The sequence below is a fragment of the Dipodomys merriami genome, unplaced genomic scaffold, assembly GCF_024711535.1.
Source record: "Dipodomys merriami isolate MVZ:Mamm:240054 unplaced genomic scaffold, mDipMer1.0.p SCAF_7, whole genome shotgun sequence".
Taxonomy (NCBI): Eukaryota; Metazoa; Chordata; class Mammalia; order Rodentia; family Heteromyidae; genus Dipodomys; species Dipodomys merriami.
Genome location: NW_027206290.1, coordinates 11,167,405 through 11,180,209, shown reverse-complemented (window position 1 = coordinate 11,180,209; position 12,805 = coordinate 11,167,405). Strand labels below are relative to the sequence as shown.

The following is a 12,805-nucleotide window of genomic DNA, read 5'->3' as shown; positions in this document are numbered from 1 at the left end:
TAAGCACCACTGTGATTTGGAAGAACTGTTCCTACATCGTCCTGAAAGGCTTTTTGTTGTAGTTTCCTTTTTAATTCTGCTTTCTGAAACTCTATGCCAATTGATGTTTGCATGTTTCCAAAATGGCAAAGAGCCTTCTAAGTGATTCTGGGACTACTCTGTGTGTTGATATGGCAAGCACCACACTTCCAGGTCACTTTACACATCACACCACCTAAAGCAAGCCAGGACCCATTCAAAGAGTGAGTTATTTTCCTTCCTGGCAGTTTTCATGAAAGTATAATGTAACTCCTTTAGGGGAGAGACTGCTAAAATGGACTTGGGAATTTGAGTCTCTTAATAATTTCCACAAGGTTGGGGATGTAACTTGGTGGTAGAGAGAGCGTATTTTAGTGTGCATGAGACCCTAGGTCCATCCTCAACATGACAGAAGGCAGAGGAGGAAGAAGAGGAGGAGTAGGAGGGGAGGAGGAGGGGAGAGGAGGGGGAAGAGGAGGAAGAGGAGAAGGAGGAGGAGGAGGAGGAAGAAGAAGAAGAAGAAGAAAGAAGAAGAAGAAGAAGAAGAAGAAGAAGAAGAAGAAGAAGAAGAAGAAGAAGAAGAAGAAGAAGAAGAAGAAGAAGAAGAAGAAGAAGAAGAAGCACAGCCATTATGTTTGTGAACTGATGAATGTTGAGAGACTAAGACAAATGGAGTGAGGACATAGAATAATGGTGCTTATTATATACCAGGAATAGTATAAGAGCTTTATATTTAGCAACATATTTATACTGTGCTACAGGTCAATGAAGTAGGTCCTATTATATTTGTCTCTTTGTAGGTAAGAAGCAGGTAGCCCACAATCACCTAGCTAGTAATGACAGAAACACTGTTTGCGTGATTAACATAATACAAATTTTGGCACAGGCCCATGCTTCTAATCCTAGCTACTCAGGAGGCTGAGATCTGAGGATCACTGAAGCCAGCCTGAGCAGGATAATTCATGAGATTCTTTTTTTTTTTTTTTGGTCGGTCGTGGGGCTTGAACTCTGGGCCTGGGCGCTGTCCCTCAGCTCTTCAGCTCAAGGCGAGTGCTCTACCACTTGAGCTACAGCGCCACTTCCGGTTTTCTGGTGATTTATTGGAGATAGGAATATCAAGGTCTCTCCTGCCCGGGCTGGCTTTGAACTGCGATCCTCAGATCTCAGCCTCCTGAGTAGCTAGTATTACAGGCGTGAGCCACCAGCACCCCGGCGGGTTCATGAGATTCTTATCTCCAATCAACCAGAAAAGCTGGAAGTGAAGGTATGGATCAAGTGATAGAGTGTCAGCCTGGAGTAGAAAAACTAAAAGACAGTGCTAGGCTCTGCAATCAAGCACCAGTACCAGTATACACACACACACACACACACACACACACACACACACACACACACACACACACACATTTTAATTTAGGTTATCGATGAAGTCTAGGCTTTTAATCATTTTTCTATAGATAGTACCAAAGATCTTGTATGAGTCTATCTTAATTCAGAAGTGGTAGCTTCTAGGAATATAAAACTATTTAATAGCAACCAGGAAAGCAAATGATGATTTAGGGAACTAGAAACATGAGCCCAGCCTTCATATAAATCTTTTTATACCACACTACCTCAACTAACACTACCTATGGTAGAAGTAGCCTCAATGGCATATTTTGTACCTCTACAAAGAAATGCATCATAGTGATTTCTGCATTCATTTATGAGAACAGCAATTCTAATTAGTCATTAAATGATCATTACTTCTTAAGATCACAAAAATGTCTTGTAGGAAATCTAGAATAGCAGGCATCCAGAGCCAACATACAACAGATAACCTGACTAGTGAAGAGGAGGAAATTACACAACCTATAGTTCTTCTTAGAATCACAGATTGTACTTTCTGCTCACAGGTTACTCAATGCCCTAAGTCCAAAGGCCACAAATAGCTAAAACACAACACATTTATACAGTGCTTGAATTCATACCATAAATGACTCCATTGTTAGTTATTTTGAAAACAATCATTTACCTTAGGAAACTATGTAGGCTCCATACTCTTCAGAACTAGTTGTGAGGTTTAGAGTAAGTGGTCTGTGACCTGCAAGACAAATAAAGCCACAGTTCAGATTCAGCAGGAAGAGAGAATCGATATAAGTGAAGATGCATTAGCATGTATGTTAGATTTGTGTGTGTGTGTTAGATTCAAAGTATGAAAAATATTTACCGATGTAGAGATACAGTGAGGAGAGAATTTTAGTGAAAACAGAGTATCCGTTTGTGTCGGTATGTTTTACATATCAGCTTAGACCAAAAAAAAAAAAAAAAAAAAGCAAAAGATTTAAAATGATTCCTGGAAGTGAACAATGTAACTGAACCCAGGAGGGAGGAGCAGGCTGCCACCCACCTGGGGAGTTGGGTTAATAAAAAGATCAATTGAGCTCTTATCTTGTTAGTCATTAGACAGCCCATTGATGCCACCTGCTCACTTTAAGTGTAAAAATACAGACCAATCATTGGAAAGCTGCCACCTCCCCTGCCGAACCCCCTGTCTTACTTCTCTAGCGATAGGAGGAAAAGGGCCCACTCTGACCCTGAGAAGCTGAGCATCTGCTCCTCCAGTAGGGCAGGGAAGAGGGAACTGACAAAGTGAACATCTACATGGACTCAAGAAGCATTTTAAATATAAAAATTAAAATGCTTTAGGGGATTTTTTTCTTTCTAAGTAATTATATACTTCAGATCAAAAGTGGTAACATATTCAAAATACACTGCTGATGCCACTTTTTTCCTGTATTCACTGCAATGGTCTTTTAGAAGTACTACTGACTCTTGTTCGTCAACTGTTCTTTCTCTGGGCTGTGGTGTCAGTTGCTAAAGACTAAAGGCTCAAAACAAATATGTTTCCTAAAGAGAAGCAAGTGTAGCTAGGCACCAGTGGCTCACGCCTATAATCCTAGCTAATCAGGAGCCTGAGACCTGAGGATCTCCGTTCAAGCCAGCCCTTGCAATAAAGTCTGTGAGACTCTTATTTCCAATTACCTACCAGAAAACCGAAAGTGGTGCTGTAGCTCAAAGTGGTAGAGTGTTGGCCTTGAGAAAAAACAAAAAACCTCAGGGACAGCACCTACACCCTGAATTCAAGCCCTATGACTGACAAAAAGTGAAAAAGAAAGGAAAAGAAAAGGGGAGGGAAGGAGAGGGGAGGGGAGGGGAGGGGAGGGGAGGGGAGGGGAGGGGAGGGGAGGGGAGGGGAGGGGAGGGAAAAAGCAAGTTCGGCCAGGTGCTGGTGGCTGGCATTTGTAATCCTCACTATTCAGAAAGCTGAGATCTGAGGATCACAGAGAAGTTCATAGGAATCCTGTCTCAAACCACAAAAAGCCAGAAGTAGAGGTTCACGTGGTATTATGAACTCTAATCTTCTTGCCTCAGCCTTCTAAGTGGTGTTTGTAGTTAGAGATTCAGCTACCACACAAGGGAATGTTTTCTAGTAGCAGCTACTGTCAAACTTCCTAAGCTTTTGCAAAGTCCAGCTAAAGCAGTCCTCCTGACTTTTTCTTATCCTTGACACTTACAATTAGACATCTGATAGATGCCTGAGGAAAGAACTGCAGACCATCTCATATTTGTAGCAGAGAAATAGTCATTGCTTTCTTGGATTATTTATTGATTTACTTACATCTTTACAGATAGGGTCTCAGTATGTAGCACTACTTTGCCTTAAAGTCTAAATGCTCCTGTTTTAGCCTCCCAAGTTCTGGGTTTACAGGATGCACTAAGAATTTTTGGACTGTGTGTGTGTGTGTGTGTGTGTGTGTGTGTGTGTGTGTGTGTGTGTGTGTGTGTGTGTGTGTGTGTGTGTGTGTGTGTGTGTGTGTGTGTGTGTGTGTGTGTGTGTGTGTGAATGCCAGGCCTGGGACTTGAATTCAGGACCTGGGTCCCTGAGCTTCTTTTGCTCTCTACCACTTGAACCACAGATTCATTTCTGGCTTTTTTTTTTGGTGGTTAATTAAAGCCATCATTAGAGCTTTCCTTCACAGGCTAGCTGTGATCCTCAGATCTCAGCTTCTTGAGTATCTAGGATTGCAGATGGGAGCCACTGGTGCCTGGCTGTTCTTTGATTTTTTAATGTTACAATTACAAATGGGCACACTGGCTCATTTCTGCTTAAAAAAATAAAATGAGTATATTTAATTTATCCCCCTTTATATTATAAGCATGCATTATTTATTATTAATAGTTGAATAATTAGTATTTAATTGGGTCTCTTCTTTTTAAGTTTTCTTATCCAAGCAATCACATCTTAGAAGTGGTAAAATGCTAACTTGGGGTAGAAATGTTAAGATGCAACAACACATTCTTAAAACCCTGGGATGCTGAAGCTGTTGTGGCCTGTTTAGTAATCTGTGTTCTCTTGCTCATTTTAGCCTCAGAAGTTAAAGTATTATATGTAAGTCCTGAATACTTAAAATTCACTCCTAATAAAGCAATGTGTAGATGGATGGATTTTCTACCGAGTGAGTCTTAAACCTACAGCAGAAAAATCTCTGCAGCACTATCTCTGTTCTGAAACAGAAATAAGTTTAATCAAGACTCCAGTCCAAGAAATAACTGCCTATTAAAAAGACTTGCTCAATGAATTTCTAAACTATAGAATTCCAAGAGGGGCTAACCACTTATTTTATAGTACTGGGGATCAAACCTAGGGCCTTAGCGTGTTAAGCCTGTGCATTACCACTGAACTACATTCCCCCATATATATATATATATATATATATATATATATATATATATATATATATATATATATGTATATATATATGTATATATATATGTATATATATACATGATAGTTTAGAGTTCTGACTAATCACTAATTTTTTAATTGTAAAAATACTATACAGAGGGGTTACAATTATTTATTTAACATAAAGGTGCTTGTAAATATTGCTCATATCCTTGATTGAAAGATGTTGTAAGGAGTACATATCTTTAGAGCTGAGTGTGGTGGTACCTATGATCCCATCTATTCGGGAGGCTAAAGTAGCAGCATAAAGTTCATAGCCACCTTGGGCTAAACTGGGCAATTTAGTAAGACCCTGAATCTAGGAAGAAAAAAATATATGTATATACAGTATATACAATACATAGATATGTGTGTATATATATATACAGTATATATATAGCATATATATGTATATATAGAGAGAGAATCTTATTCTTTTTATGTGTATAAATTAATGGTGAGAGACTAAAGAGTGTTTTTAGAGACCATGAATTGAAATAGTGTAACAAAGTGCTTTCTGAATGTAAAGGCTATACCAATTTGTTACCTGATGCTGCAACCTATTTCTAAAATGATGGACAGGAATAGTCATACTCTCCTGCAGTGTGGCTTTTCCGTGACATTGTTCTGTAGTTCATTCAGAAGACCTTGCTCTGGGGAAAACAGCATCAAAATTGTAGTGAAAGGCACATCTGCCTAATAATGAATTTTCTTCCCTAGTACTATACATGGTGGTGAGTTTCCAATATAACTGTGAGGTTTCATTGCAAAATAACAAAGCAAAACTTTTTTATATATATAGTTGCCTCTAGGCTTCATCGGACTCTTGATTAAGTATATTTATAGAGGGAAAATCTTAGGCTCTGTTGAAAATGCTATATAGGATAAAGAAACATGTTGTTTTCTTGCCATTTAAAAAAAATATGGGTAAGAAATAGTTGTATAAGTAAAGCTGGACTTTGATGGCTCACTCCTGTAAACCTAGCTACTTAGGAGGCTGAGATCTGAGGATCACAGTTCAAAGCCAGCCCTGGAAGGAAAGTATGAGAGGCTCTTATCTCCAATAAACTACTCAGAAAACTGGAAGTGGTACTGTGGCTCAAGTGGTAGAGCACTAGCCTTGAGTTGAAGAGCTGAGGGACAGGACCCAGGCACAGAGTTCAAGCCCCACGACCATAAAAAATATAAATAAATAAATAAATAAATAAATAGATGTATAAGTAATATTTCAAAGAAATGATGGATGTTTGATTTTGATTGGGTAATTTTGTGGAAGAAGGATTTGTTTTCATCTGTAGTAATAATAGAGCAAAGCTCATCTTTTTGAAGTACTTAACACTGTGCAACTATGCCACCTTCATGGAGATGATGATGGCAAGTTCTGTATTTTTAGTTAGCCTTTGAATTTGAAAACATAGATTTCAAGGAATTTTCAATATTTTCTTGAGTGATTAGGGACAAAGGATAAAGTTCAACAAAATACCATACTGAGTAACAAGTATTATCATAGACAGCTAATTCGTTTTTTTTGTGGGCTTGAATTTAGGGTGCTGTCCATGTCCATGAGCTTTTCTTTCTTTTCTTTTTTTTCCTTTTTTTCTGAAGGCTACTATCCCACCACTTGAGTTATACCTTCACTTCTGGTTTTTTGGTGATTAATTGGAGATAATAGTCTCATGGACTTTCCTGAATGGTCTGGCTTCAAACCAAGACACTCAGATCTCAGGCTTCAAGTAGCTGGGGTTATAGGCATGAATCAGGGGCCCAATAATTAATTCTTTTGAATGCATAACATTTATACTAACTTTGTGAGCAATAAAGGAGATAGCAGAAATAGTCAGACAAACAAATGAAGCCTCTTTGGCTAAAGTTTATGATTTACTGGTATCTTTTGAATGTTACCCTCATTACTGTTGTTGAATAAATAAATATTATTTGAATAAATAATATATAATTATTATTTAAATAAACAATACTCATTTATTTAACAATACGTATTTCCTCAAAAGCTATTATTTTGTTTAAAAAGCAGTTAGTATGTTGTTCAGCTTGATCTGAAATTCAAATTCTTGAGCTCTATTGATCCTCCTGTTTCAGTATCCTGATTAATTGAGAATACAGGTATATTACACTGAGTCCTCCTCTTTTCTTCTTCAAAATTTGAAATCACTTTCTCTGGGATAGTGTCTAGGCTCAATACAATTATATTTTAAGTTGGATTATATGATAAATTGGATGTTTGAGTAATTATCATAGTTCCTGTCGTGTAGTTTAAAAATCCTAGGTCAAGACATTTAAAACCTGTTAAGAAGTATACTTTATTCTGTGATGCAGGTGAAAAATTCCAAAAGATTCCAAAACAATGTGACCAAACAATATGAAAAGGGCATTTATGTCTTCCAAAAGCAAATGGGAAGAGTACAATTATGAGTAAACCCAAGAAATGAGCACAGGATTCAACAAAAATAAATAAATACTCAGTAAACTGGTTTTAGGGAAAACCAGTTGAGGGAAAAAGTACCTGTGGTTGCGTGTCATCTAGAGAAGACTCAAAATGAAGTAACTTTAAGCAAAATAGAGGAAAACATCATTATCATCTCAGGTTATCTTACATCCCAAAGCAAAAGTTTAGTTTAAAAAGTTTTATGAAAACTCTGTACTCTTCATACTTTTGACTTAAAAATGTACATCTTTTTTCCTTGACAAAAATTCTGTTTTGCCTAGATTATGATACTACCATCTGCCTAACAGGCCTTTTCATTTCAGAGCAGGTAGACTTGATGAAGGAAATAGCTATGCATTCTCTACTGCCCTACATGACATAGCCTGAGGTAGCTTTGGAGATCACAATTAATACTGTCATTTCTCTAATTAAAACAATTCCTACACTATTCTGAGCAGATTGGAGTTTTCTTGGAAGTATGTTTTCTTAATTGGGGTTTTTAGTTCAGGATAAGGATGTTAGACACTAAGCAATCAGTTGTGAGAGCTGATGACGTTTGAGCAAGAAATAGATTAACCAGAAATCTGGCTTAGATAGATGGAGTTTGTGTAGTGTAGGTCAAAGCAAAGACAGAAAAAAATGGATTAATTTAAAATAATTAACCCCAATAATTTTGGCAATATTTAAAACCTAATAGTATCATTTTGAATATTAATATTGTAAGGTCCGCTCCTGGATGGAGAGCAGACTCCACCCTCCTGGCAGCAAAGTCTCCGCCCAGTACCTGCGTTACCCAGGCAACTGGAACATCTGCATCCTCTGAGGTCACATCTGGATTCGATGTGGCCACACCTTTCCCCACCCCTACCCTAGATAAGGCCTAACCCAGGGCCAGATGCCCTCTATGCCAGTTGCGTGGAGTGCCAACCTGGCCTGGTGTCAGCCAGAATGATGAATAAACCTACCCCTGAATACCACGTGTGTGGTGTGGTTCTTACTCACCCACCTCTCTTTAAAAACCTAACAAATGAATCATATTAATAGTATACCATGTTTGGACTGCAATTATATCATGAAACAACAATGCCATGTTTAATAGTAAATAGCATTATTCAGTACTCAAGATGAATAGAATACAGAAATGAATTAGTTAGTCAAATTCAGTGATATCACCAAATGAAGATAGCAATAAAGCAGCAAGAAGCAGGCACATGGATGTCTAACTCTAGAATTCTTCCCCCACTGTTTAAGCTGAAGCTGTGAAGATTGGATAGTAGGCTGCTGTTGTAGTCCAGACAAGAAAGAGATTAATGAGAAGCTAGATGAGGAGGTAACAGTGGGAATTAAAAGGAAGTAAAAGATGCAAGAGGTATTTCAGAGACAATCAATAGGAATTGGCAACTGCTGACATATGTAGTGAGGGGGAAAGAAGAAACAGGGCCCTCACAGAATAAACTGGGGTGCTACCAACAAAACTACAAATGTCAAAAACAAAAGTTAAAAAGCACAAAAAAACTAACAAAAACCACAACTGGAGCCTGGCACTGGTGGCTCATACCTATAATTCTAGCTACTTGGGAGTCTGAGATCTGAAGATCTAGGTTCAAAGCCATCCTGGGCAGGAAAGTCCACGAAACTCTTATCTTCAATTAACCACCAGAAAACTAGAAATGGAGCTATGGCTGTAAGTAGTAGATTGCTGGCCTTGAACAAAAGAGTTCAAGGACAGCAATAACAACAACAACAACAAACAACAAACCAACCTGGAGTGAAGGGTAATAATGGATCTGGATTATAGCATGAGTTAGATGTTTCAAAAATGTTGTGAACATGTGGTAAGCAGCAGCACTCTAAGGCTGTAAGTTAAAGGAGAAACTAGAGCTAGAGAGTTCAGCATCCTTCAGTGAATGAGATAGTTAAGCTGTGGTTGCCCACAACTGTTAAAGTGACTCATGAGAGTCAGGAATTCTGGGAAAAAGCATAATTAGGGCAAAATCCAACTACAGTTCAAAGAAGCAGGGTAATATCAAACAAGTAAGTTCTGATCTTTACTTTTCACTGGTCAAAGACCTTCACTGAGATTATTTTACTTAATTTTTACAACACCTTTTGGGAAACAGGTTTCATTAACTCTAATTCATAAGTTAGTAAATAGAGGGACAGAGAGGTTGCTTATAGCTCAGAAGTGTAGAGTCAAGATTCAAGCTTAGAGAGTTCAGCCTGGAGTTCCTGTCAGTAGCTAGTCTGAAGGTATAATGCATGATCGTTCTTGTTTGTTTTTTAATTAATTTGTTTTTGTAATCCTAAGGATCAAACTCAGAACTAAGGGCCTCAAACACGCTGAGCAAGTGGTGTTTTGTTTTGTTTTGTTTTGTTTGTTTGTTTGTTTTAACCACTGAGTTACATATCCCAGTCCAGATGGGTGGATGGGTGGGTTTTAAAGACATAGTTTGCTCTTAGTAATAACAAAATCCTAGTAGCAGATGAGGTTAAGTCGTTAAGTTAGGCAAGTAGATATCCACAGGTATTGAGCTAAACTTGACAGTGACAGGGAGTATGAAAACTATAGAGGAAATATATAATAACTATTTTAACTTCATACCAATGTACTAAAATATGGTGTTACACTTGAGAAGTGCTAAAGGTTCGATGCGTGCTTATAATAGGGAGGGAGTATAGGGTTACAACCCATGAAGTCTACTTTGAGACAATAAAATTTAAACTGAGACCTGAATAATGGGTAGAGGTAGCGGGACAAAGAAAGATGTGCTCTCGTGTCTGATTTGAGTTTCTTTAGGGAGAAGAATTGGGGGGGGATTCAATTTAAAGAAATCTGGGGCAAAGATATAGGGGGAAAGACTCAAAGGATTTTGGACTTTATTCTCATAGTAATAGAAAGTATTGAGTGTAATAAGTAGGAGAGCAATGAATTACACTTCAGAGAGGCTGAGAAGTGTTCACATTCATGGAGCTACTCATTGAGGCAAATGGGAAACCAGGCCATTCCTGCTCTGGGACCTTTTCTTTCATGGAACTATATTATTTTCCAAAGCTGACCTTCAAAATGATTGACTATCTTTTTTATTTTTTGAAAAAGCACACAGTAAATTTAGTATTTGATTATCTGGATAGAATAAATATTATATCAATTTCTAATATTCACAATACTAGCTACTAATAGTGAAAAGTCAAGAAGAGATGAGCCAGGTGGTACCCTGATGGTGATTCTTACACACATATATAATAAATGAAAATAGTCAAGAAGGCAGCGAAGTATGGCTTAGTGGTAGAGCACTTGCCTAGTATGATTGAAGTTCTGAAAACAAACAAACAAACAAATGTAGATAGTAATATAATGTACTCCAATAACTAGGAAAGGTATGTTTTGCATGTTTACTATCTATATTATTTCTGAGGGATAAGGGGATTCAACACAGGACCTCATACTTATGTTCTATCACTTGAGCCATGCTCCCAGTTCTTTTGCTTTTAGTTTGGTTTTCCTCAGGCTAACATCATACTACAATCTTCCTGTCTCTGCATCCTGAATGGCTGGATGACAAGCATATGCCACCATGCCTTTTCTAGTATCTGTGATTTAAATATAACCTTTCATTCTAAATTTGTGCAATTGAATTTTTATTAATGGTTCTCCAACAGAACAGCTTGCCAAAACCTTGCAATTTTAATAATTTAAGCTGAAGACAAAGCACTGCTGCTACCATGTCAAAGAGCCATTCTTGGGTATACATTTTCATTTTCCTGGTTTTGTTTGTGAGAAGGTTCCTAGAATCTTAGACAACAGCTCACTCATGTCTTTCTACCCACCTCATTGTGTTGGCATGGAGCATATTCAGTGAGAAGAATACATTTCCCCCCCCCCTCAACCAGGCAGAGTTAAAAGTTGGGGGAGTCTTCGGAGGCAGGAGTATACAATGGCCCCCTCAGGAACACAGGTGACTCTTAGCAAACATTTGTGGTGACTCCTCCCTGGACTTGCTTTCAATCTGCAGAGCAAGATTCTCATTTCAAATACAAGCAAAGAACTCGAATCAGAGCTAAATTTATATCCTCTGTCCACATTATCATTCAGTTCTATTATTGTCATGCAACCTCCTCTTCAGGAAAACTATTGGACCCTAAAATAAAATGTTCAGAAACATGCAAATGAAAATAGCTTAAGCTCTCAGACTTGGCAGTGTTACTTGAGTTTGCTGTGGCCTCAGAAGGGACAATCATAATATTTTTCTGGCTGTCTTGTCTTGATTTATAATTTGAATCTCCATAAATGATAATAGAGAGGGCAATTATCAAAGAAATGGAAAGGGCAATTATCATTAAATTGAAAACACATCACATATCCAAGAGGATGAATGCCTGAGCTAAAAACAGATTTTGTGGATCTTGCAACTGTTCCAAAAGAACTTAATGGAAGCAACTTCATCTCCCCACCTCCTTCAATTAACCAGATGACTTCAGATTTATTTTCCCCTTTTTTTCTTTCCCTTGGATGATAACACCAGGCCTGTTAATCTAATCTGCCTAAATACTGACAGCACTTAGGATATGTAAATTTATGAGACTAAACCAGTTGCTGTTTGTCTAGTGTGAAAAAGAGCCTTGTTTCTTCCTTATCTCTCTCTCTCCCTCCCTCTTGCTTTTCTTTCTTGCCTGTGTGTGTGTGTGTGTGTGTGTGTGTGTGTGTGTGTGTGTGTGTGTGTGTGTGTGTGTGTGTGTGTGTATGTGTGTGTGTGTCCTTACACTTGAACTCAGGGCATGGGCATCATTCCTGACCTTTTGTGCTCAAAGCTGGTATTCTATCACTTGGAGACACATTGCCATTTCCGGATATTTGGTAGTTAATTGGAGATGAGTCTCATAGACTTTCCTGCCTGGGCTGGCTTTCAACTGCAATCTCAGATCACAGTCTCCTAAGTAACTAGGATTAGAGGTATGACTGGCACCCAGATTTTCTTTCACTTTCTTCACCTCTCCTCTGCTCTTTTTTCCTTTTCTTCCTTTCTTCCTTCCCTCTTTCCTTCCTACTTTCCTTCCTTCCTTATTTTCTTAAAACTAGAAAAAAATTAGTTCTCTTTTTCTTAACCTTTGTGATAAATCTTTTTAAAGGGGAAAAGGACAGTGTTTTTGATCATGAGCCAGAGTATTGGCAGACATTGAAATTCCCCTGAAAGTCTTTTGTCCTGGTTGATGTAATTGGACAAGTTATCACCAAACTGTAGGCATTTGTTCACATTTCTATGAATATGAAAGAAACAGGTAAATGTTTAGTAAATCATTTTGTTAAGGATTCTTACTATTTGGATTTGCAATTTTGAAGAATAGAATTATAAACAACTGTATATGGAAGGATTAAAGTATGGAAAAATTGAAAATAGATACTCAAAATGACTTTTTGCCATTACTGGTGGAATCACAGTTATGACATGAACATCAGTATAAGCTAAAGAGACAAAGGCTGTATCATCTAATCCAATCAATTTCTAGCAGGGAGTCCCAAAAAATGGGGTTCACTGAGCAGGCAGAGAGCTGGCAAAATAATCTTCCTAATATATGGA

At 37.9% G+C, this 12,805-nt stretch overlaps 1 protein-coding gene across 17 annotated transcripts in view; it reads right to left on the bottom strand.

Annotated features, from left to right (window-relative positions):
• Positions 1 to 12,805, bottom strand: part of Adgrl2 (adhesion G protein-coupled receptor L2) — a 655,342-nt gene that overhangs the window by 511,317 nt on the left and 131,220 nt on the right. For all 17 annotated transcript variants that reach the window (XM_070007415.1, XM_070007416.1, XM_070007419.1 and 14 more), the window contains exon 3: positions 2,033 to 2,101. The gene's annotated coding sequence lies outside the window, so the exon portion shown is untranslated. The remainder of the gene's footprint in view (positions 1 to 2,032; positions 2,102 to 12,805) is intronic.